Source organism: Staurois parvus, unplaced genomic scaffold, assembly GCF_062004578.1.
Source record: "Staurois parvus isolate SC_StPar_1 unplaced genomic scaffold, SC_StPar_1.0 ptg000020l, whole genome shotgun sequence".
Classification (NCBI taxonomy): Eukaryota; Metazoa; Chordata; class Amphibia; order Anura; family Ranidae; genus Staurois; species Staurois parvus.
The window spans coordinates 6,547,820-6,574,248 of record NW_028317816.1 but is presented as its reverse complement, the minus strand read 5'-3'; the positions used below and the strand labels follow the sequence as shown (position 1 = coordinate 6,574,248).

The 26,429-nt window shown below is 39.2% G+C and overlaps 1 long non-coding RNA gene across 1 annotated transcript; it reads left to right on the top strand.

The window, feature by feature from the left end:
- The first annotated feature begins 2,489 nt into the window (after positions 1-2,489).
- LOC149472810 (uncharacterized) lies at positions 2,490-7,542 on the top strand. Its single transcript, XR_016314172.1, has 2 exons — positions 2,490-4,788; positions 6,952-7,542. It is a non-coding gene; the product is annotated as an uncharacterized LOC149472810 (long non-coding RNA).
- The last annotated feature ends 18,887 nt before the right edge of the window (positions 7,543-26,429 follow it).

The window sequence follows — 26,429 nt, the reverse complement described above, 5'->3', positions numbered from 1 at the left end:
AGCTGATCCAGTTTTGTCTTTTGGCTTCACCATTTCCTGAGTCATAGCAGCGTGAAAACCATACATCATAGCTCCCAACTGTCCCTGATTTCGAGGGACTTTCCCTCATTCGGAACAAAGTCCCTCTGTCTCTCTTTCCTTCTGGTGTTTCCCTTATTTTGGTCTGATCTATAGTAAATCTATCTAAAATACACTATCTATCAAACTGTTTCACAGATTAAAACCTTTCATTCTATTTCTAAATTGCTGCATTTGGAAATTTCAAAAGCCAGTATAAAGTAATAGAAAGGGTAAACTTGTGTGTTTAAGCAATAATTTTTTTCTACAATTCTCCTTTAAGGAGGGGCATGGCAGGGTGTATGTCCTATGTTTACATACTTTTACTAATAGGGGTTCCTCATTCCTATCTAAAAAAGTTGGGAGGTGTGCATACACAGTCGGGCAACTAATTTTTCAGAAGGGCAGCAATAGCAGCCTACAAATTTCTACCAGGGCAGACTTCCTCTAGGAGGCCATGGTTGCTAATGAAATTGTCTTCATCTGCCCCAGCCATTGAGAGGATGGCAGGAACTCTGTTTGTACAGTGCTCAAAAAAAATTAAAGGAACACTTTGAAAACACATGAGATCTCAATGGGGAAAAATATAATTCTGGATATATATACTGATATGGACTGGGTAATGTGTTAGAAATGTAAGGATGCCCCATCGTTTGATGGAAATGAAAATTATCAACCTAGAGGACTGAAATCAAAGACACCCCGAAAATCAAAGTGAAAAAATTATGCAGCAGGCTAGTTCATTTTGCTGAAATTTAATTGCAGTGAATGGTACTCAGTATTTTTTATGGCTCCCATGTGCTTGTATACAGTTGTGGCCAAAATTATTCAACCCCCACTGAAATTGAGTGTTTTGGCCAGTTTGACATTGCTTTTGATCATTCAGTCATCTTGCTTACATTTACATTAAAGAGGCACTTGTAGGTCAGACAAATATAACATAACAGTTATAATGAAATAACCACAAATGTCTTTTCTGTGCTCACAGCATTATCAGTTTTATTCAACCCCCAAGTGACATTCAATCTTAGTACTTAGTACAGCATCCTTTTACAGTTATAACAGCTTTTAAACGTGAAGCATAGCTTGACACAAGTGTCTTGCAGCGATCTACGGGTATCTTCGCCCATTCTTCATGGGCAAAGGCCTCCAGTTCAGTCACATTCTTAGGCTTGCGCACTGCAACTGCTTTCTTTAAGTCCCACCAGAGGTTCTCAATCGGATTTAAGTCTGGTGACTGCGATGGCCACTCCAAAATGTTCCAGCCTTTCCTCTGCAACCATGCTCTAGTGGACTTGGAGGTATGCTTGGGATCATTGTCCTGTTGAAAGGTCCAACGTCTCCCAAGCCTCAGGTGTGTGACGGACTGCATCACGTTTCCATCCAATATCTCCTGGTACTGAAGAGAATTCATGGTACCTTGCACACGCTGAAGCTTCCCTGTACCTGCAGAAGCAAAACAGCCCCAAAGCATGATTGACCCTCCACCATGCTTCACAGTAGGCAAGGTGTTCTTTTCATCATAGGCCTTGTTCTTCCTCCTCCAAACATAGCGTTGATCCATGGGCCCAAACAGTTCTAATTTTGTTTCATCAGTCCACAGAACACTATCCCACAACTTTTGTGGTTTGTCCACATGGCTTTTGGCATACTGCAGTCGACTCTTCTTATTCTTTGGAGACAGCAAGGGGGTACGCCTGGGAGTTCTGGCACGGAGGCCTTCATTACGCAGTGTGCGTCTTATTGTCTGGGCTGAAACTTCTGTACCCACATCTGACAAATCTTTTCTCAGTTCCTCAGCAGTCACACGGGGACTTCTCTCCACTCTACGCTTCAGGTAGCGCACAGCAGTCGAAGTCAGCATCTTCTTTCTGCCACGACCAGGTAGCGTTTCAACAGTGCCCTTTGCCTTGAATTTGCGAATGATGCTTCCTAAGGTGTCTCTTGGTATGTTTAACATCTTTGCAATCTTCTTATAGCCATTGCCCTTCCTGTGAAGAGAAATCACCTCTTCTCTTGTCTTCCTGGACCATTCTCTTGCCTTCACCATGTTTGTAACCACACCAGTAAATGTCTAGAAGGAGCTGAGTATCACAGTCATTTTAAAGCTGCCTAATTGGTGCTTATTATGCTTGATTGCTGCTCGGTGACATCCACAGGTGTTTTCAATACCTGATGGAAAGCACCTGTATGAACCTCTGTTCTTCAGAGTGGTAGTCTTTAAGGGGTTGAATAATTGTGGCAATGAAGAAACCACATAAGAACCATTTACTACTGTATTACATAAACAATTGATGTCATTTTAGTTGCATTTGGGTAGTTACAACGTCCTTGTAGGATTTGATTCTGAATACAATTCCAAATGTACACTATAGTCCCTAAACCCCTTTACAGCATTGGGGGTTGAATAATTTTGGCCACAACTGTACATGCCTGACAATGTCAGGGCATGCTCCTAATGAGACAACAGATGGTGTCCTGGGGTATTTCCTCCTAGATCTGGACCAGTGTATCACTGAGCTCCTGGACAGTCTGAGGTGCGATCTGGCGGCGTCAGATGGACCGAAACATGATATCCCAGAGGTGTTCTATTGGATTTAGGTCTGGCGAGCATGGGGGCCATTCAATGGTATCAATTCCTTCATCCTCTAGGAACTGCTTGCATACTCTCACTACATGAGGCTGGGCATTGTTGTGAACCAGAAGGAACCCAGGACCCACTGCACCAGCATAGGGTCTGACAATGGGTCCAATGATTTCATCCCAATATCTAATGGCAGTCAGGGTGCCATTGTCTAGCCTGTAGAGATCTGTGCATACCTCCATGGATATGCCTTCCCCAGACCATCACTGGCCCACCACCAAAATGGTCATGCTGAACGATACAACAAAACTTGTGAGCTACTATGCTAAAACACTCCATGCAAAATATGTGATTCAATTAGCAGATTGCTTGCACTAAACACATACTCATACAAATTTGCCAGTGGTAATATAATATCAAAAATGTTCCACGCTCCACTCAAAATTGCAACAAACTAAAAACATAAGTGAAAAATTTAAATGAATCCAACAAAATATAAGAAAATGTCCGTATTAACTCCTTGATTATCTTCAATCACTTTAGTGCAATATATCAAGTGCTTTCTATGTCCCCCTTTGGTGTCTGTAATTAATCAACACTTGCGCACCCCCACCAGTTGTGCGCTCACCTTAGATATATGACCAGACCATTAAGTGAGGTCATATAAAGCTTGTGTCCCTTTAATGGGTCAAATATGGATGGGATTGGTATCCAACAGATCTGGATCCCCTTCACCCTCTAGTTGCTCTCCTCCATCATTTACAATATCAAGAAAAATAACCCGAACATAGTGCTTTATCCTTATAACAAGCATGTATTGCTAAAATGTGGTAAATGTAAAGGTCTGTGTGTCCCTCCATGGATATACCTCCCCAGACCATCACTAACCCACCACCAAAACGGTCATGCTGAACGATGTTACAGGCAGCATAACATTCTCCACGGCCTCTCCAGACCCTTTCACGTCTGTCACATGTGCTCAGGGTGAACCTGCTCTCATCTGTGAAAAGCACAGGGTGCCAGTGGTGGACCTGCCAATTCTTGTGTTCAATGGAAAATGCCAATCAAGCTCTATGGTGCTGGGCAGTTAGCACAGGGCCCACTAGAGGACGTCAGGCCCTCATGCCACCCTCATGAAGACTGTTTCTGATTGGTCAGAGACATTCACACCAGTGGTCTGCTAGAGGTCATTTTGTAGGGCTTTGGCAGTGCTCATGCTGTTCCTCCTTGCACAAAGGAGCAGATACTGGTCCTGCTGATGGGTTAAGGATCTTTTACGACCCTGTCCAGCTCTCCTAGAGTAACCACCTGTCTCCTGGAATCTCCTCCATGCTCTTGAGGCTGCGCTGGGAGACACAGCAAACCTTCTGGCAATGGCACATATTGATGTACCATCCTGGAGGAGTTGGACTGCCTGTGCAACCTCTGTGGGGTCCAGGTATCACCTCAGGCTACCAGTAGTGACACTGACCCTATGCAAAACTACTGAAAAAAAGCCAGAAAAGATGAGTAGGGAAAAAATGTCAGTGGCTCCACTTCTAAAAACGTTCCTGTTTTGGAGGTTGTCTCGTGGTTGCCCATTTAGTGCACCTGTTCTTAATTTCATTAACACCAAAGCAGCTGAAACTGATTAACAACCCCCTCTGCTACTTAACTGACCAGATCAATAGCCCAGGAGTTTAACTGACTTGATGGCATACTCTGATTAAAAAATGTTCCTTTAATTTTTTTGAGCAGTGTATATTATGAAAGGGCCTTACATTTATATTGATAGCGATCCATTCAACACGTTTTTTTCAAAAGCAGTATATGTATGTGTGTTTGTATGTGTATATACACTTAATAAGCACTTTATGAGGAACACTACAGCATAATAAATTGTGTCCATAAAGGAATGCACATAATCAATAATACATAGAAGCTGTGTTAATTAATTGAATATTTATTTGTATTAACAGGTCCAATGTGTGCCAAAAAGATGTTCTACACACTATTACACCAGCACCCTGGACTGATGACACAAGGCAGATTGGGTCAATGTATTAATGCTGTTGACCCCAAATTCTAACCCTACCATCTGTCCGAAACATCGGACCAGTCTGCATTCGAGATTAAATACATATTTTAGTCCTTAACATCCAGTTTTGGTGAGTCTTTGTCCACTGCAGCTTCCAGTTTCTGTTCTTGACTAACAGTGCAACTCAGCATGGTCTGCTGCTTTAGCCCACCGATCAACTTGTTTATTCTGCGATGCTTTCTGCTCACCACAGTAGCGAGTGGCTATCAGAATTAAAGTATCTTTTCCATCAAAATCAGAAATCACATATTTTCCCCATTCTGGCATTTCATGTGAACATAGCTGAAGCTTCAGACCTGTATCTGTATAATTTCATGCATTGCTCTGCTGTCACATGATATACATAAACTTTGAATTACATTTTCTTTATGATTTTTTTCAAAGGAGTATTGAAAACACTTATAGTTGTAGTGCAAACTATGATAAAAGCAAGGGACATCAAAGCACATGGTTTATTGGCATCGATGTGTATCAAAGTCTACTTTACTGAAGGTAACATCAAAAACCAAGACCTGTGTGTGTCTCAGTCTTTTTGATATTTAATATGTTTTTTGCATTTTTTTGTTGTATTGCATTACATTACATATGAGTATTAGCGCTGAGCTTTGACTTGAACTGAGCTCCTACAAGAAGTCACATGCAGAAATTGCATTCTACCATAGTAAATATTGTAATACCTTTAGATCATACAGGATACTACAACCACATGGGAAATTTTACCATCTTCATATTTACTTACCGTAGTTTTAGCATTGTACAAATTAAAAAGGTATGTTTATAGGTAGAAATGCAATGTCTTCATATGGTGTTAAGGTTTAAGATTATGTGGTTCACTATAAATTCCATAAAAAAGACATTAAAATACTATGTTATTCTAGCAAGGCACACATTGTTATTGAAATACATTTGTTTTGCTGCTAAAAAATAAATTTCTGATTGTTTCTTTGTTATTAAATATTTTAAAATAAATTGAAGGAGCATTAAGAGAAGGAAGTGAGAAATATCTGCTTCAGAACAAAAATTTTGGATGTTGTGTTGGTGGTCCTCCCACTACCCACCTTTACCTACCATTATCTGTTTCAGGTTTAAGTTCATAAACTTGGTTACATTTTTATTTCATCTGTGCAACAACGTTATGTGTTTAAAACACTGGCCTGTTAACTTCCTACAGAGTTTGCCACGCTATACAGTAATGTAGAAATCAACAAAGAGAATTTATTCACTTGATGTTTTAAGTAATTTTCTTGATAATGTTATCTCAAGACAAAGCAGAACTCCAGCCAAAAACAAAATAAAAATGAATAGCCCAATAAAAGATAAAATAGCAAAAAACAGATTTTACTGTAATATTCACCTTCAATTTATAGGGTTTCCTTGCCATTTTGTTCTGCCACTAAGTGTCTTTAATTTAATAGCCACCATATTATCACCCATTTTATTCTGAGCCCAGGTCCTCCTGGACCCACCTCAGCCTGTGACTGGACAGTGAAAAGAAAAGCAACACCATGATAAGATCATCTATTTTTCGCTCTGTTTTCTGTTTCTATTAGGATACTTCTTGTCAACACATGATCTAGTTTTCTCTTTGTGCTGAATCTTACGCTCACACTTCAGCTCTGTTTCTGTCTCCTCTCTTAAGCAGACATAGTGGAGTTGACTTACTAAAACTGGAAAGTACAAAATCTGGTGCAGCTCTGTATAGAAGCCAATCAGCTTCCAGTTTTTTTGTCAAAGCTTAATTGAACAAGTTGAAGTTGGAAGCTGATTGGCTATTATGCACAGCTGCACCAGATTTTGCACTCTCCAGTTTTAATAAATCAACCCCAGAGGGTCTATTTATAAATGGTTTCACACAAGATTCATACACTTCCCACCCAACATTCACACATTTTCCCAACTGAATCCATTTTTTTTAAAAATATGAAAGTTGTGTGAATCTTGGACGAAAACATTTAAAAACAGACCTCTTGATGTTATTGTAGAACTCCTCCAAAATTGATTTTTACTTTTTGGATAGATATTGCTACATCATTGCCTTTGGTGAATCTTCTATACATTCCCAATAAGAATACTTCTGCTAACATGCATTAAAATGAAAACTATGGAAATGTGTAATTGTTTATGTCTATGTATGATTCTATATTGTTTGTGTTATATTCGGGGAAGGAGGAGCGATTCCTACTGATCTTATCTAAGTCTACTCCTCCTTTCTCTCTCTCTTTCCTCCTGCCAGGCCATTTTGCTAGAGACTTTTGCAAAGATGCACTAGACATGGGAAGATGTTTCCAGAGTCAACACAGCCAGAAGAGTGATTGCCAGCAAATCTGAAAGGAAAATGTGTACTGATCAGACCATTGTTGACCTTGCTTTGTAAATGCTAGTATGTTAATTGGCTCCTGTCTAAATTGTCCCTAGTATGTGTATGTATGAATGTAAGTTAGGGACCTTAGATTGTACGCCCCTTGAGGGTTAGGGACTGATGTGAATGTACTATATATATGTAAAGTGCTGCGTAAATTGATGGCGCTATATAAGTACCTGAAATAAATAAATAATAAATGTTTAGAAGGAATGGCCAATATTGGCAGCCTTTGTCAGTTCAGGTTTTATGGAATAATAATCAGTAACAAAACCACCTGATAATCGGTAACAAAACCACCTGATAATGCAAAGATCATTGTAAATATCTGTATATCTATTGTCATGGAATACTGTGAAAATCGCTTTATCAAATATTAAAACAGAACTAAAATTTCTTTGTTAAAAATGCAAACAATATGTGTGTGTGTGTGGAGGGGATTCAATAAAGCCGTTGTGACAGTTCTATGGCAGTATGGTCCCCTAAAAGGCCCTGGGCCAAAATCAACTAAGCCTTGCTACAGTTTCATGTGAAAAAATTCAGGCAGTTCTTGGTAGCAACACTCTAAGAATCTGTTGCCGGCGACTAGTGTAACAGTAAGCATTTACTCATTCCTGGCCCCATTCAGCTGCTTCTTGGGAGATTCACTAGCTGACAGCTGAAAGCTAACAAGGGTGTAGGGATCTAAATAAATATTACACACAAAGTGATAATTCAACACTCCTCCTCCATTTCAGTCCTGTCTATATCTTTCTCTCCATAGGTTTCAAGCCACAATGAGTACAGGTAATGCCAATATATTGTGGGGAGACAGATACAGAGAGGGCTGACATGGAGCAGTGCTGTGCTGACTTTTCATCTTGTCTTTAAAAGAGAAGTTTGGGATTTACCAAAAAAAATGATATTCACCTAGGTGGATGCAGAAACGATCTGATGCTGCATCTGTCAACTACTGGCTCTGCACTGAGAACTGAGCAATTAAACATTGCTGATCACTCAGTTCTCCCCTCCACTGTGAGCAGAAAGTGGTGACTGTCAGTCACCGGCTCTGTGCTCTGTCCCTCCAACGCTCACTGGAGCACCGGGATGGGGAAGGGAGGAAGCTGCGCAACTGAGAGACTGAGTCAGCTGCTGGTCCAAGCTTCTGGGTGGATCCCACCATTTGGTTGGGATCTTTTCAGAACCCCAACCAGCTATGTGACAGAATGAATTGCACTCCTGTGTACCATAGTTAAAGTATATCCAAAAAAGCTTTGACTATACATCTCCTTTATTATCTATTTTATTTAGATCCTCAGCAATTAGTTTACTTTCAGCAGTCATCATGGGAATCTTCTGGCAAGAAATTGAATGGAGTTGAAGCCAAGTCAATGGTTATTATGACACTGTCAGCTACACAGCACACAGCATCTTAGCAATCAATGCTGCTGTGTGGGAGGTGGGAAAGGGGAATCGGCCTGAGCCTGCACTGAAGATTTGAGTTCCAGAAGATATTTTGCCTCAATGCCACCCCTCACCATGCCTCCATGCAACAAATGAATGTACCTGTTCTTGACAGATACACAAATTTGTCACAGACACCATAATTTGTCATGACAGAATTCTAAAGAGGTCTACAACCCTCTTTGGGAATTGCAGGGAACATGTCTTTGTGGCTTCCTCAGTCCACAGAAAGAGGTGACCTCTAAGCTTGGCCTATGCTGGATGCACAGCTCAGAGATCATAGACTGTTAACACATCCCTTTTGGACTTTTCCTAATCCCATCCTGTGTTCTATCTTCTCATTTAGTTGATAGCTACATTTCATAAAACAAGCAACATTTGGCTGATAAAAGAGCAGAAGAGAGGAAAGATTTGGTGTGCATAAAACCACCCTATTATCAAAAAAATCACTTTTCTAAGATGGCAATGCCGCTTCCATCAATCCCAACTAAAACTAAGGAGAGACTGCAAGATGGAATAAAGTATGAATAAAGCAAAAACTAGCACAGAATTGCAAGTCTGCACGAATTCACAATTTTTACTTAAAATTTTTTAAATCTTTATATATAATTTAGTTCTACTTTAAATATACTGTATGAATAAATGTATATATTACTAAGTTTATTAAACCACAATGGTTCATATAGATGGGTAAACAGACCTATCAATAAATATAAAACCATTTGTGTATAACTATATCTGAATATTAGAGCATTACCCAAGGTCTGTAAAACAAACAACTTAGTATACTCACTAAAAGATGACTTCTTGGATGAGGGGGGTTGTGTGTTAACTCTTGCTGGAGAAATGTGTATTACTATTGCCTATTCACAGATTAGCTAATATTTCCCCCACAGTGACAAATAAAATCAATTAGAATACTGATTCAGCTGTATTATTATTAATGTCCAAAGCTATGTTACTTGTGATGTCAGCAAACCAGAAAAAGGCTTAGTATGTCTGTTTCTGTGCCAGAGACCCACACAGCCTCTTTCTGTACTGGCATTTTCCCAACACTTTGCTGTGTGACAGCAAATGAAACATTAGCAGTTCATGGTATGAGAAATTCTAGCACACTTTTTGATGAGACCTTGTTAGTATATACAACAATTACCACCATAGTTTCTTCACATCTAACTGAGTGCATTGATTTTATTATCTTTGTAAAGTACTACATTCCACAACTAAACACTACTAAAGTACTACACATTTCAACTAAGCAAAGAGGCTGGTGATGAAAAATAAGAAAGTTTAGGATCAATGGTGTGTGAAATCAAAAGCTTTAATAAGAGAGAAGAAAGATTAATATTTTATAGATTTGTTAAAAAGCCATAGAAACACTGCAAAACATCATTATGGGCTATGACTCAAGAACTATAAAGGATAAACAATAAATAAAACAAGTGTACACCACATCAATGCTTCATGGACCAGATGTTCCAGGCAGAGAGTCTGATGATTAAGATTTTTTCCGTTTTGTTTTGTTAAAGATGACTCCAACCCAAAAAACATTTAAGGGTCTTTGAAGCATCAAAGCAGCATTCGGCAGACAATTTTATCAGGTTAAAATATCTGTAGCCTTTTTTCCTTTCACAGGTAACAATATAAAAATCTTTCATCAATGCTCAAAATCCATATAATGAAAGACAGAGTGGCTGAGGGCTGGTCATAAACCAGCAGGAGGAAAAAAAGGTTTCATCAAGGGGCAGGCAAGTTCCTTACATTCAGTTGTAGTCTTGGTGCTGGGTTTGGAGCAGGTACTCCCATAGTGTTGTCCTTTAGAAGGCTTTTCTGATGTTAACCACAACAGCTACTGTACATACAGACCAAGAGGGAGAATTATTCATTTTGGTAGATTCATAAGGATCAAGTTACTTGAGCAAGGATTAGATAATGCCAAAGGATGAAAAAAGTGAGGCTGGGAGTATGACCAAACTTTTTTCCATTGGGTATTCAAAGCCAAGGTTCCTATCCAGAGATAGAAGTAAACATGTAGTAACCCATTACATCAAGGACAGAGTAAAAGCTAATAAACTCTGTGATGAGCAACTTCACACTAATAAAGTTACTCTTAAGGCTCCATGCACACTGGGAGTTTTAATAACGCTGGTAGCATTAGCTGTGCAAAGTCACGTTAAAAACGCAAGTTTTTTTAACATTTCGCATTAGCATTTAGTTGCTGTTTTCCGTGTTTTTTTATCATTTTTTACAGAAATAATAAATAACAGTTTTGCTCAAAAAATGTCCAAAATGCTGGTTTGCTGCGTTTTACCACGTTTTACCATGTTTTACTGCTAAAAATCTCTAGAAACCCACTAGTTCCAGGCTTTTTTCCAAGCAAAAAACGCCCCTGCCAAAAAATGCTGATTAAAGCCTATGTATGCATGGACACATAGGATAACAGGAGATAATGGAGTTTACTGGTTGTAGAAAAAAATGCCAAAAACCAAAAACAGCAGCTGTAAAAACGTCCAGTGTGCATGGGGACTAAAAAGAGAGCCATTCTAATTGGTACATGCATACTACCTTGTGAGTATGCTTGACTATTCCCCTTCTGATATACGTATATGCCAGAATACAAATGAGGCACCAGTACAAGTGCATAGACATATAACAGGAACACTATGGAGTGAGCTTAAAACCAGTTGAGCTTAAAAAAGGCAGTTGGGGGCTTTGGTAAAATATTAGGGGTCTACACAGACTCTGACTTTTCAGACAGAAAAGGGGACTGAGAACAAAGATTCCCTTGTCCCTTTCTCTGCAGCCTCAGCTGCACTAACAGTGAATGAATGGGAAGTGCTCTTCGGTGAGTGGCTTCTTGTTCATTCACAAACTGAAGTATGGAAAAAACAGTTTACTATGCTTCAGTTAAGAATTAATTCAGTGAGTGATGGGTACTGTTCACTCACTGTATCATTGAGAATACTAAGGGGGAGATTCCATCATCATTGAAAATGTCAAAACAAACAACTTCAGCCTCCTGGTTAATTCTTGCCACACGGCTGCTATTTGACAACTGGCACGCTGCCTTCCACCCATACAACATAATTATTTTCAATAATAATCATGAAATGAAACAAATGGAACTAAATGCCAGAAAAAAAAGTGGAAAGCACAAATTGTAGTGCTTCCTATATTCGTGGTCAGTGTAAATCTCCCTCCCACCTTTCCCATAGGTGGTTGTCATTCGACATGCCCTTACATTGGTGGTTGCTGGAGAAGTGCCTCCAATGCTGGCCAGTAAAAACAAGTATAGATGCAGATTGCAAGGATTTTTTGCAGAAAACTTAGAACATAGATAATTTAATCAATGAGATGGTATTAAACAGAGGTGAATAAATCAGGATAATTGCTGTTACTGCAATTTTTGATCCCCGTAAATACTTACATTTAGGCCTGCCTGGTCTAAGGAGATTTGTGCCATTTAGGTTGTAGCCTCCCTTACGGTATTCCCGAGTGTAGCTCGGGGTAACGTTTCAGTACCAAAAGCGGTAACCCCGAGCTACACTCGGGAATACCCTGCTGCTCCGGCTCCGGCATCTGTTATTCACTTACCTTGTCCTGCGCTCCCGCGATGTCCCTCCTGCAGTGTCCCCGGCAATGTACTCTGGCGGATGCCGGCATCTGTCTTCTGGGTTCCGTCCCGTGCGAGCGTCGGGACGTACGGAGAAGGACCGGCGGGAAATTTGAAAATGAAAAAAAGTGACATTCACTAAATACACTAAAATCACATAGTAAAACATTACTGTATCAAACCATTTCACATACATTTTGTCCCTAGTGCTTTGTCCTGTGCCCTGCCTGCATTTTTACCATTCTTTCTGCCTGGAAACTGAGAAACGTCCATGATGTACAAAAAGTGTCCCTTTAGGTCAAAAGCAGTTTTAGACCAGCTAGAGAACAGCGATAGTAAATTAGAACTACTTGCAGAATTGAGTGATAATGATTCGTGGGGAAATTCGTCATCAGACACTGAAAACGATTTTGCGACTTTGCTCAATGATGTGCGAACTTGGCGCTATATTTCAAATTTCAGTGTTTTTGGTTTGATTATATTATTGAATGAAATTTATTATTATTATATTATTATTTTTTATGATTATTTATTAAATTACAATTTATGATTTCGTGTTTCAAAATTTATCATACCCGGGATGCTTACTAGACTCTTGTTCGGACAGATTTCAGTGAGTTATTCCTAAAAATTACAGGCCTACAATAAAAAAAATACATATTTCCATGCAAAAAAATGTACCGCTTTGAGCACAGAAATATGAACATAATCAGACCGCTAGGGAGGTTAAGTCAACAATGATTTGTTAAAGTGCATGTAAAGCCAAAATTATTTTTTAGTTTTGGATTGAATGGCGAAAGGCTTGTTTTTTTATTGTTCTCTGTGTTCCTTGACACAGTAGGAACATGTGTTCTTGTGGCAGTTGTCTAAAGGGAGTATCCCCTAGCTTTTAAGAGATCTCATGTTACTTAATCCTGCCTGATCCTGCAGTCAGGGATGGTGCAAGGATTTTTGTCTACACTGGTGAAGGTGCATTTTGGTGCCCCCTGCACCACACTGTCATCCTATCACCCCCTCCCCTCCACAATGCAAACCCTCCACATTGTGACTGCATCCAGACTAAGGGTCTGTTCACACCAGAACACTATGAGGGAAACCCGCTTTTCCATTCAAAATGCACTGCAGTTGCAAGCTGCAGCGGGTGTCAACTTAACGGCACCCCAAACACAGATCACAAATGCAGTGTGTTTGCCTGCACCAGATCATATGTTACAGAAGTACCATGCAATCCATGATTGTCCTTTCTTCACAGAACCAACATCTCTTTGATTTGGGGGGTGGTGGTGGTGGTAAGAAGATACTGTATTTTCTAGGGTTAGCTTTGGGAGGGGAAAGACCTTGTTCTAGAAGGGGGGTTGAATATGAAATATGCCCCCCCAGCACGAGTCCTCTCCCCTCCAAAAGCACCCCTCATACATACAGTATCCTATTACCCTCCCCCCAAATCACTACAAATATTTATCTTTAACAGCTTGTCCCCCCCATTCCTCTTCTCTGTGTCCCTTCCCACTGCAATCTTGTCTATATTCCCATCACACACGTTCGTGGAAACAGGGCTCATCAATAGCAGGTGCTGTAGCGACTACCAACTGGAACTGGAAACATCATAAGCAAACGTACATATTCTCCAGCACGCCATGGATTTCCGAATATGGTCCAAAGAAGTTTTTATTACAGAAGGATCACATCACAGAAGAAGTGAAGTGCAATGTTTCAAAGCCACACAGGACCCCTTTGTCAGGAATGTGCTTGCAAATATGTACGCTTCCTTCCACTTCAAGTCTCATGATGTATATTTATGCAATTACTACAGACAGGGTGGGATCAGGTGGGGAGAGGGAAAGATGTGTCTGCCATATAGAGCAATCGCAGCGTGTGGAACTTGAAACCAATGTTTCTAGGAAACATCGCTAGTATTTTTTTTTTGCTTCAGCAATATTGAAGGCATGACCAGCACCAGCATAAGACAGCTTAGGCAGCCACCTGAGGGTGCCAGGATGAGGGGTGGGTGGTGGTGGTAATATTCAAATCCCTAGAAGTAGAGCCCAGTGCAGGCACTTGGCTCCGATGACTTGGGTTCAGATTCTGTGTGATGAGATCCACACCCAGGAATCACCTATAATCACTGCTACCAAGATGCCTATAGAATTCACAAAATATAAAATGAACACAAAACTGATAAAGTTTCTGGCCGCTAGGATATTACTTCCCCCTGTGAATACACAGATGTATCTAGGAAACCCAGCATCCAAATCCACCATACAATAAATAGACTCTTTTTACAGTCACATAGGGTGTTCATGCTATAAAATCTCCAATTCTCCAAAGGTTCTCACCGTCTCAGTCATTCAAATATCACAATTCACGTGTAGCATAAACATGTGAACCAAATATTTTGCTTCTTTATCATTAAGTATATCACTAGTTTTTGGCTTTTGCTACCAGACTGCTTCATTCTTTTTTAAACTTCCTAGTGGGATCTCCCTTTCTCATAGGTACTAGTATCACTTAAAATCTTCTCCATTTCTCCCTCATAATCTTTCCTATCCAAAATGACCACCCCTTCATCCCTATCAGCAGGGCATATGACTATATTCTTCTTTTTTTTTCTAATTGTTCCAACCCCTGGTGGATTATATGCTCATCTCTATGTCGCTTAGTCTCTAGTTCCTTCAAGACCATATCAACCATTTGCTTGAAAGCTTCAACATTGTGGTTGGATGTGACTGAAGGATTAAAGGTGAATTTATTTCTTAGGCCACTATTAATAAATCCTTGGTTAATCCCCCCATATTCTCTTTTTTAGTAGATCCTGGGAGGGAGGCAAAGTACTTTTTAATATTCAATTTTCTTAAATATTTATTAAGATCTATATAGGCTTGAAATTTGTTCACATTCGATTTAGGGGTGAATTTCAGCCCCAGATCCAAGACAGCTGTCTCTTCCCTGGACAATGGGGCTGAACTCTATATACTTATCCCCTTCCCTCTTGTGAAGATCATTTACACAATTATCCCATGCACATGGGAGATCGTTACAAGAATTTCTGAACATCTTGAACTTGATATTATAGGATAGTGAGAGTTAATAACTGTTTGATGGACTGATTGATGGACTTCACAGTTTTTATTTAAAGTTTGTTTATAACACTTTTACATATACATACATATTTATTACATATATAAATCTGTTACACCTTCAGGGGAAGGTGTTGTTTGTGTTAAGGGTTATTGTTTATCACATTTATTTAGGAGGTGGTTTTTTGTTAAAATATACATATGTAGTTGATAGTTAGGAACCTGGGAGTCATATAGTCCTGCTATCCTGTGTGGTATCAGAGTATGAAGATGGCATTTTTATTTATTTATTTATAAACATAAGTGGGACTTGGACATCTGTGAATATAGGTTAGCATGTTTTTATGTATTTCACCACAAGGGGGCTATATGGTATTGACATAATCCAGTATTTCTAATACACACACTCATCCATGTATTCATTCTGATTTTATCAGATACGGTATGTTCAGTATTGCATTCATTATTCATATAGGTTGTTGGAATATTGTTAATTATGGGAAGAACTAGGAGTAAGCACTAGACACAATTCCGTATTTCATGTAATCCCTCTTGTAAGATGGCCGATGAGCATCCCATTGTGGGCGGAAGTAAACTATGTAAGAGCCAGCCACAAGTCTTTGATAAAGTCGTAATGATGAAACGCGTCAGGGATGACGTATGATGCAAGCAGGAAGTCCAGCAGTGGCTATCTTGGTATAGATCAAATGCAGGTGTTGTATGCTTGTGTTCTTTTATATACTGTAAGTGCTTTTTTAATAAATAAACCAGTTTGTTTTATTTGCTACACTATGGTCTGTCTATGTTTGGTTTGGTTGCATATGGATAACATTGGAGTGGAAAACCAGCAATAGAGGAGATCTATAAAGCATAGCGGTGGTGTATGAGATTTCTATGCTTCAGACCTAGGAAGATTTGGTAAGGTGCATGAGCTGTGAGGTGGTGGGGCACCTAAGGTGGATTGGGCACTGGTCTATGGTGATCACAGAGATTGTAAGAGTGTGGGGACATTAGAACTATTGCTTCTTGAATTTAATTGGAAATATTACACTATATGATTTAGTTTTTTGGGGGAGTATCACATTATGATGTAAAGACGAGAAAGAAAAGGAAGAGATTTCCAAGACCCAACCCTTTTTTATATAGAAGTGAATACTTTTGGATTGGAGGTTAAGAGTAAGAATTACGGATAGTGAATGTTGTCACATGGTGGATAAGTTGGCACATTAGTAGCACTTCTATGTGAATGTCATATTTTATTTTTTTATTTTCACTATATTTAAGAGATAATGCACTATATGCATTTTTGTACATTTTTGCATGAAAAGAGGACACTATTCAAAGAAAAGAGGAAGAGGAGTACACATGTTTGTGCTACATGTGAATTGGGATATTTGAACAATTTAGCCGGTGTGAACCTTTGGAGAATTGGAGATCTTATAGCACAAACACCCTATGTGATTGTCAAAAGGGATTATTTATTGTATGGTGGATTTGAACGCTGGGTTTCCTAGATACATCTGTGTCTTCCCAGGGGGGAAGTAATATCCTGGCGGCCAGAAACTTTACAAATTTTGTGTTCATTTTATATTTTGTGTATTTGGTGAATTCTATAGGCATCTTGGTAGCAGTAATTATAGGTAATTCCTGGGTGTGGATCTCATCACATAGAACCTAAAACCAAGTCATCAGAGCTAAGTGCCTGCACTGGGCTCTACTCACCCCCACCCCTCATCCTGGCATCCTCAGACTGCTGCCTAAGCTGCTTTTTGCTGGTTCTGGCCATGCATTCAATATTGCTGAAGCAATAAAAAACGAAAAGACTAGCATGAGACTTACCTTCTCTACTTTATTAAAAAAAGTTTTATCTTTACATACATTTTAATTGTGTGATCTTCTTCCTACATATATTCTGGAGCAAGAAAAAATGCAATTTTCTTTTCTCATAACTATAACTTACATAATTGATATGAAAAGGACACGCAATAACTCCATGCACGCAGAGTTCTTATGAGAATTAGATACAGAACTCAAGCCCTAAAAGGCTATAGTGCCAACTGATTGCCTGTACCTCTGTCAAAAATGTAACAAAACAAGGAATTCTAGACTACCCTAATTTTCAAAGTTCATTAACATCATGCTATATTACAATACTACTCTTCATAACCACAACTTAAAAGACTATTTTATAATACCTGTGCAATTGTTTTGTGCAGTGTTTAATGTCAGTTGTGTCTGGTTATCTCAGCTGGCTTCATATTTTCTCATGGGTATTAGTTTGGGTAGCTCAAATCCCAGAACTTTTCTTCTGGTTAAAACTTAATTGAAAATAAGATGTGCAAGCTTGGCTTTCATTAAACATACTAGGTTTATATAAGCAAAAATCTATCCTTAAAATAATTAACTAGTGATCAAAACAGACAGGTCAGGAGGACCAATTGATCTTTATTAGCAACATGTATAATGTGTTGCTACACCAGTATCTGACAGAGGGTACCATAAAAGACTCATATAGAAAATGCTTTATTTAGGAAAGTGGTTGTCTTGTAACCATGGTGCCTTAAGGCTTTATATAATATTTTTCTGCGATTTCAAGTAATACAGGCATAATATCATTACAAATATAATTAGGGCACAAATTAAAGCCTAACTAACATTAAGAATTCTTTTTTTCATAGTAAGGCTATTTTCTTCCTTTATTGCTTTTAAAGATGTATTTTTCAAAGACTACAAAACATTGTGCTAAACTTCTTTAACTACAAAGGTTACAAGGTGAATATGTTAACTGTATTCACTACTCTCTCTATTTGTTTAGTAAATGCAAGAGTGCATATCTTCAGTAATACTTAATCAAGGAAAACCATTTGCCTACAATGAAAACACTTTACCATGCAATCACTTTACTGCTTGCACCTATCAAATAACAATTTCAAAATAACGGACAAGCCGTAAGAAGACTTCTTGGAGTTGGTATTTTTAGGCTCTTTTCAGATGGGGTGGATCCGTCAGAGTGATCCACCTGCTCAGCAGGGTATCTCTCTTCTGGTCCCTGCTGAGCAGGTGGATGAGAGGTCTCTGCTGCTGCAGAGTGGACACAGACACTGCCCGCTGATTTCAATGGGATGGTCGGAAGGAAAGGGACCGCCTGTCCATTTCCCCCCCAATTGTCATCCGATCTGATTTCTGCTGGACGGATGGGGAACGGATCCCTATCTGTCTGTTTTTGGTGTACAGGATCAGATCTGATGCCTGTGGGTGTCGGCAGACTATTATCTGCAGGTCCATTGAAGTCTATGGATGGACCAATCAGGTCCTCCTGAAAATGGACATGTGGACCCCATCAGTCCACTCGTGTGAAAGGGGCTATACAGTATAGGAATTAAACAAAAGAAACATTTCAACACAACAAAAAATATATACAAAAACTAAAGATGAAATATACAAAGTGTACATCATGTATCATCATGGTCTAAATGAGAAATTACTTTGGTGAGTGTGATAATTGTGGAAACTCAATTTACAAGCATAACGCACCTGTCATCATTTCTGCAACTTCTCCTTTCAATATATCTAAATTTAAGAGCGCAGAGCTACAGAAGCTCCCTTGGTTAACTGAGATGAGAAGAAGGGAGATTTTTGTAGTCCTAATCAGAAGGGTAGCCTAGGATGACAACTGCTACCATTATTGTAACCCTAAGACAGAAAGTATGATTCTGGCATAATCAGTCGGTAAAAAAAAAGAAAGAAAAGGTTTTTTTTTAATTGTTTTCATTGCACGATTAATGACTCAAATATAGTTTATATCTTTATAATGTATCTAATTTATTCTGTGGATTTAGGTGAGCATTTTTGACACAAATTAAGTTTTGGGCTTTTTTGTACCAAGTTGCAGGGAACTGCGTATTGGTGAATTGCTGCTGCCAGATTTATATTGCCTTTGTTAACAATTGTTAGCTCCATTGGGACTTTGAAACAGAAATTTTGTCCTCTGATTGGTTTCTTAAATGTAAGTGCAATAATACATTTTCCTAAGTTTGGTGACATGTTTATTATCCTTAGATTTTTATTCTGCTTGTAGTGAATACAATTTTGAAACTTTCGAAATTGCGCACTAAAAACTTGGTTGAAGTAATATAAAAAAACACAAGGTGGCGATGTTGCAGTTGTAGCGTTTTTAATCATACATTTGTCCCATCCAAAAAAGATGTAACACAAGACTGAGGAGTATTCAAAGAGACTTTGATGCCCTAATAAAATGTGATTTAGCATTAATATCTACTGTAACACTGAAATTTGTTTCAAACCTTTAAACTTTTTTTTTTGTTAGCAAAATACATTAGAATTAAATATAAATTGAATATCTACTAATACTGATAAGGATGATGGTAATAAAAATAAAAGAATATAAGATATTGCTTCCAAGCATCATTAGTTAAAAAAATAGCTTTGTTGAAATAATTATAATAATAATTATACTAGTGTAATAAATTAAAATGGCAGTATTTGTAGTAATCTCAAAACTGGTTGTTATCACTGAACCGCCAGTTAACAAAAAAATATAGCATTTAAATCATTTAAATAATTTACATACAATCTTCAATGTCATTTAACTGTTGTGATTAAACTTAATACTTCCTATATTTGCACAACCAGAGAGACAAAAGTGATGCTATTCCATGAAAAATCCTACACACAGGCAGGGACCTGAATGAGCTGGTAAGAGCTGCAAAGAACCATTTACCCATTCAATTACAATGGATCTATTTGATCCATGGTTGATATCTTTCCAATATTTTCTGTCCGGGATTTTCTCCCACCAGGGTAGATATCTGTTAATTAGTAATTAGTCTATTTTTTGCTAGTTCTGATGTTGAATATCTCCACTGTATGCTTCACCATCACAGGATTGAGCTCTTTCTCTGATTCAAAGCCCCATGTTTTTTTCCCCCTGATGCAGAAGCTCTGAGCTCAGAGTTTGAGTGCTCAATGCTTCAATGATGGGGGTGAACAGTAACAGCTGTGCCTCTCTTAGCAACATCCTAGCAATGACCTGGACATTTTCAGGCAAGGTTTTATGAGTTACAGTTGCAAGAAAAAGTATGTGAACCCCTTGGGATTACGTGGAGTTTTGCATGAATTGGGCATAAAATATGCTCTGAATGTCATCTAAGTCACAACAATAGAAGAACACAGTCTGCTGAACATAATACTACACAAACATTAGATGTTGCCATGGTTTAATTGCACATAACATGTAAACATTCACAGTGCAGGGAGGAAAAAGTATGTGAACCTTTGGACTTAATAACTGGTTGACCCTCCTTTGGCAGCAATAACCTCAACCAAACGTTTCCTGTAGTTGCAGATCAGACCTGCACAACGATCTGGAGTAATTTTGGACCACTCCTCTTCACAAAACTGTTTCAGTGTAGCAATATTCTTGGGGTGTCTGGTGTGAATCGCTCTCTTAAGGTCATGCCACAGCATTTCAATCGGGTTGAGGTCAGGACTCTGACTGGGCCACTCCAGAAGGCGTATTCTGTGCTGTTGCAGCCATTGTTTTGTTGAATTACTTGTATGCTTTGGGTCATTGTCCTGTTGCATCACCCATCCTCTGCGGATCTTCAGTTGGCGGACAGATGGTCGTACGTTTTTCCTGCAAAATGTCTTGATAAACTCTGGAATTCATTTTCCCATCAATGACAACAATCCGTCCAGGCCCTGTGGCAGCAAAGCAGCCCCAAACCATGATGCTCCCTCCGCCATGTTTTACAGTGGGGATGAGGTTTTGATGTTGGTGTGCTGTGCCTTTTTTTCTCCACACATAGTGTTGTGTGTTCTTCCCAAACAACTCAATCTTGGTTTCATCTGTCCACAGTATATTTTGCCAGTAGTGCTGTGGAACATCCAGGTGCTCTTTTGCAAACTTCAAACGTGCTGTAATATTCTTTTTGGACAGCAATGGCTTCCTCCGTGGTGTCCTCCCATGTACTCCATTCTTGTTTAATGTTTTCCTTATTGTAGATGTGTCAACAAAAATGTTAGGATGTGCCAGAGATTTCTGTAGGTCTTTAGCTGACACTCTGGGATTCTTCTTTACCTCATGCAGCATTCTGCGCTGTGCTCTTGCAGTCATTTTTACAGGACGACCACGCCTAGGGAGAGTAGCAACAGTGCTAAACTTTCTCCATTTGTAGACAGTCTGTCTTACCGTGGACACATGAACATCAAGGCTTTTAAAGATACTTTTGTAACCCTTTCCAGCTTCATGCAAGTCAACAATTCTTGATCGTAGGTCTTCTGAGAGCTCTTTTCTGCGAGGCATGGTTCACATCAGACAGTGTGTCATGAAACCAGTAAACCCAAAACAGGTGTGTGTTTTTTAAGGGCAGGACAGCTGTCAGCAACACATCCAATATCATTACACTGATTGGAGTCAAGGTTGGCTCACTCTTGGCTCTAATTAGCTCTAGGAGAAGTCATTAAGCTAGGGCCTCACATACTTTTTCCTCACTGCACTGTGAATGTTTACATGTTATTTGCAATTAAACCATGGCAACATCTAATGTTTGTGTAGTATTATGTTCAGCAGACTGCGTTCTTCTGTTGTTGTGACTTAGATGACGTTCAGAGCACATTTTATGCCCAATTCATGCAAAACTCCACGTAATCCCAAGGGGTTCACATACTTTTTCTTGCAACTGTATGCAAATAGCCTACACCTATAGTCAGGGCATTATTCAACTTTATTAAAATGTGTTTTGTGCACCCTTGCTTAGGACCAATTATGTTGCAATACACCAAACGGCAAGAAATGACTGGCTGCAGCTCTAATGTGGTACTGTACCTTTAAATTGCATGAATTACTATAGGCGCAGCCTGGTCTGTGCTATGTATGATTAAAATGATAAGTATACATTCAAAACCAATGAATTACATTAAAAACAAAACATTGTGAAAATCAATTAAATTAAATTAAATAAATAAGTCCATATTCTTGTGATTCTTCATTTATTCGGACAGTGACAAGCATCTGTACATTTTCATAAACTGCTTCATGCTATTCCTTTGGTGACAGTGCAATTATGGTGCTCCCCTCCTTTGTGCCCACTCACTCACCAGAACATGTAGACTCTGAGATATTAATAAGAGTCATATGCTCTCTATGGTAACCTTGGATGGTTTGCAGATTGGAGTCATCCTGGATATTTATATTCTGTTTCCCACTTCTCTATATTATTATTATTATACAGTATTTATAAAGCGCCAATAGTTCGCTCAGCACTGTACATTACAATGGGGGACAGAACAATAACAATACAATACAATGCAAAACATGAGGGGATCGAGGGCCCTGCTCTTCCGAGCTTACAATCTAGGAGGGGATCATAGCAAAGTATATTTATCTCATGGTACCTATATCTGAAAGATAATATAGAAGATCTGTATAATGTGATTCCGTTTTAATGCAGAAGTGTGACAAAAAACATTACACTCACATATACGGTATATTAAAAACAAAGCAAATTGCCGAACCAGAAGTAGTGCACTGGTGTGCGCCTCACCGGCTGGAAATGACATCACCAGCAGCTGTCAGATGATGCCTTTCACCTCTGCCAGGGTATTCTCATTATTCAACTTTAGTCAGAGCTGCACAGTTTTTATCATCTACAGACAACTGTTATCTATACCACTTTCAAAGTGATCGTCCGATAATCTTGTCATTAGTACATATCTTTCGAGAGCCAATCACAACAGTTTATGCTAAATTATCTGAAGGGACAAGCACAAAAATATTTCTTGTACAATACCAGAATGAACAGTGTTCGTCCATAAAAAATCAAGTGACCAAGACTGTGCATGCTCGGAAACGAAAGAATACATTACAATACAACACAATAGTTACATCACTTCTGAAGTTGTATTCTGTCGTACGAGAAATTTTGTAACTTTAGTAACCTCTTCATTTTCGATATAAGACTAGCATTTAAAAATATACGGATGATCATTTGTCCAATATTCACATTGTGCATGAGGTTTAACCCTTTAAAGTAATCCTATTATTTTACCTACATGGGCAAAGCAAAAGTTTTGTAACACACATCGAAAGACAGCAAGCTGTAAAATACTAGTTCTAATAATGATCATAACTGCTCTCCTTAAACTCACAAACTATCTACTAACGGTTAAAAACCCATGGACACTATTCTGCACTACTACTCCTGGACCCCTCTGCTGCCTTTGACACATTGGACCTCTCCCTCCTCCTCATAAAACTCTTTTCCTTTGGTCTTCATGACTGTACTCTTCGCTGGTTCTCATCCTACCTATCCCACTGCACCTTCAGTGCAATTCACTTATAATTCTACTTCTGCTTCTCCTCTTCCTTTCTTTTTTGGGGTTCCCCAAGGTTCTATTCTTGGACCTCCCATGGCTTTCAATACCATTTCTATGTTGATGACATCCACATCTATCTCTCTACCCATCAGCTCACTCAATCAGTCTCCTCACGTATCACTAATCTACTAATGGACATATAAACCTGCATATCACACCACTTCCTGAAAAGAAATCTTTCCAAAAGTGAGCTCATAATATTTCATCACCCACATGCCCCTTCTCCTGACTTTGCCATCAAAATCAATGGCTCAGCTAACAACCCGTCCCAGCATGCCAAGGTTCTAGCTGTAATCCTGGACTCTGAACTATCCTTTCAGCCCCACATCCAATCACTGTCCAAAGTGCTTTAAAGCTGAACTCCAAGAATAGCTGTTGGATGTGGAACTCAACATTCACAAAACACAGATTTGCTTTAAAGTTGAACTTCAGTAAAACTATAAAAGTCCTCCCTTGCAGTAAGGATGCACCCACACTGTAAGGAAAACTGCTCCTTCATGTCTAGGGGGCCCAGGTACAGCACTTTACTTATTTAATCCTCTATTCCCACAGGCTTCCTTAACATTACTACACCAGTCCCTGCAGGCTCTTCTCACCAGCACTCATGCAGTCTAAATTTCAATGGCATCATCAAAACTGATTTTGGACCCATGGTCCAGCATTAGAAGTGAAGACACAGAGAGACAGGCCACTACTGGAACTTAGGAGAGAGACAGGCTCAGGGGCGGACTGACCATTTGGAAACTCGGCACTGCCCGAGGGTCCGGGGTCAGTAGGGGGCCCCATGAGATGCCCCTGGTACCTTTTTCATAGGCTTTTTTGAGTTTGGGCAAGGACACAGGGGCCCCATGATCCCCTATTGCCCGGGGGCCCCATGAGTTGTCAGTCCACCCCTGGACAGGCCACTACTGAAACTTAGGGGAGAGATAGGCCACTACTGGAACTTAGGGGAGAGAAAGGCCACTACTGGAACTTAGGGGAGTGCCATCTACATGAGGAGTGGATACTCAGGTAAGAAAAATTGCTTTCCCACCCTTTAGAAAGAAACTCTTGCAGTGCAAGTGCAGAGTTGGGCCTTAACAATGTCTTGCCTGTAGGACGCCATATTACGTCTTCAGGTTCAGTGGTTATACCGGCCATGTACCTGCAATCATCATTCAGGTATCAAAATATGCAAGAGGTGATTCCCTTTAAGGCAGAAGTGATTCAAGTGGCTGAACAGCAACTCTATCAATTCTGTGGGCAGTGTAAGGGTGTCCCCCTTTCCTGCTGCTGCCTTTCCCGGGCTCTCCTGATGTGGTTCCTCCCTCTCTGTGACTGTAGAAACTGGAAGCGACGAGGATTTCATCACTTCTGGTTCTTTTTTGAGAGCTGATCTGCATTTGATCAGCTGTATTAGAGGCTATAGGAGAGATTTGGGGTCTAATAGTCCCCAGATCTCTCCATAAAGAGGACCTGTCATGGCCTATGCTTTCACAAGGGCTGTTGTTCATCCCTCATGAAAGCAATAAAGTTGATTTAAAAAAAAAGAAAGACAGGGTAGAAAAAAAAGTTTAAAATAAAATAAATAATAAAAATAATATAAAAAAAATTAAAGTGCCCTCTCCTCCCTTGCTTATGCACAAACAGGAATGCCTACGTAAATCCTGCAAGCATATGCAAACGGTGATCGCATCACACTTGTGAGGTATAGTCGCGAAAGTCAGAGTGAGAACAATAATTTTAGCCCCAGACCTCCTGTGTGACTCTAAACTGGTAACCTGTAAAGATTTTTAAAGCCTCGCCTATGGATATGTTTAGGTACTGTAGTATGTTGCCTTTCCACTGACGCAATTTTAAAGCATGACGTTTTAGGTATCTATTTACTCAATGTAATATCATCTTTTATATTTGAACAAAAAAATAGGTATTAAACAGTGTTGTGTGCAATAACATTCTTTAAAGTTTTTTTTTTTCCAAAAGTTCTACTGTAAGTAATTTTCTAGCGAAAAAAAAAATACTGGTTTTTACATGCATATGAGAAATGTTGGAATTGGTCTGGGTAGCAAGCGGTTTATGTATCCATAGAATGCCACAAATTATACTTCAATACAAAACTTCAAATATACATAAGCAGTATAAGCACAGGTATACAAGACTTCAATATACTGTACGTAAGCAGTAGAAACACAGGTCTAACAGTAGGGCAATACACCAGACTGTATGCAGACACCTTGACTAAGGGCCCCCTTACTGTAAGCCCAATAGTTATTTAGGAGTAAAACTAAAGCAAGTGGAAGTAGGGTGGTTCAATAGAGTCTGAATTCCTCAATGGACCTTAAAATTTATTTAAGTCTTCAAAGAATTCAGATTGAAACTGCCTAGAATCCTGATTCTCTTGTGTTATTTAGATAGATAAGCAACACAGGAGGAGACTGAGTCTAAAGAGCGGAAGGAAGTTATTAAATGAAACCATCAGTGCTAATTATACCTTTGAATGAACTGTTTGCTTTTTTCTGTCACTTCTGAATGTCAGTGTCACTCAGCAAAGCCAATGTCCACCTCCTAATTTGTGGTTATAAAGCTCTTTCTATAGCATTCACAGAAGGTGCTACTACAGTTATGTGTGTTCACTAAATGTATAACCACTTAGCATTATAGATTAAGAGGTAGAATTTGCTTTCATACAGGAAAACTATCATTAGCAATCAGTAAATGTGGCCAGTAGCGGCAATAGACAGATGTGTTCAGATAGCAAAATTATAGGTCAGAGTTTTCACTTTAACATGGTTTTGAAATTGTGGGACAAATCACTTTACATTGACTAGCCTTTTGCAAAGGGC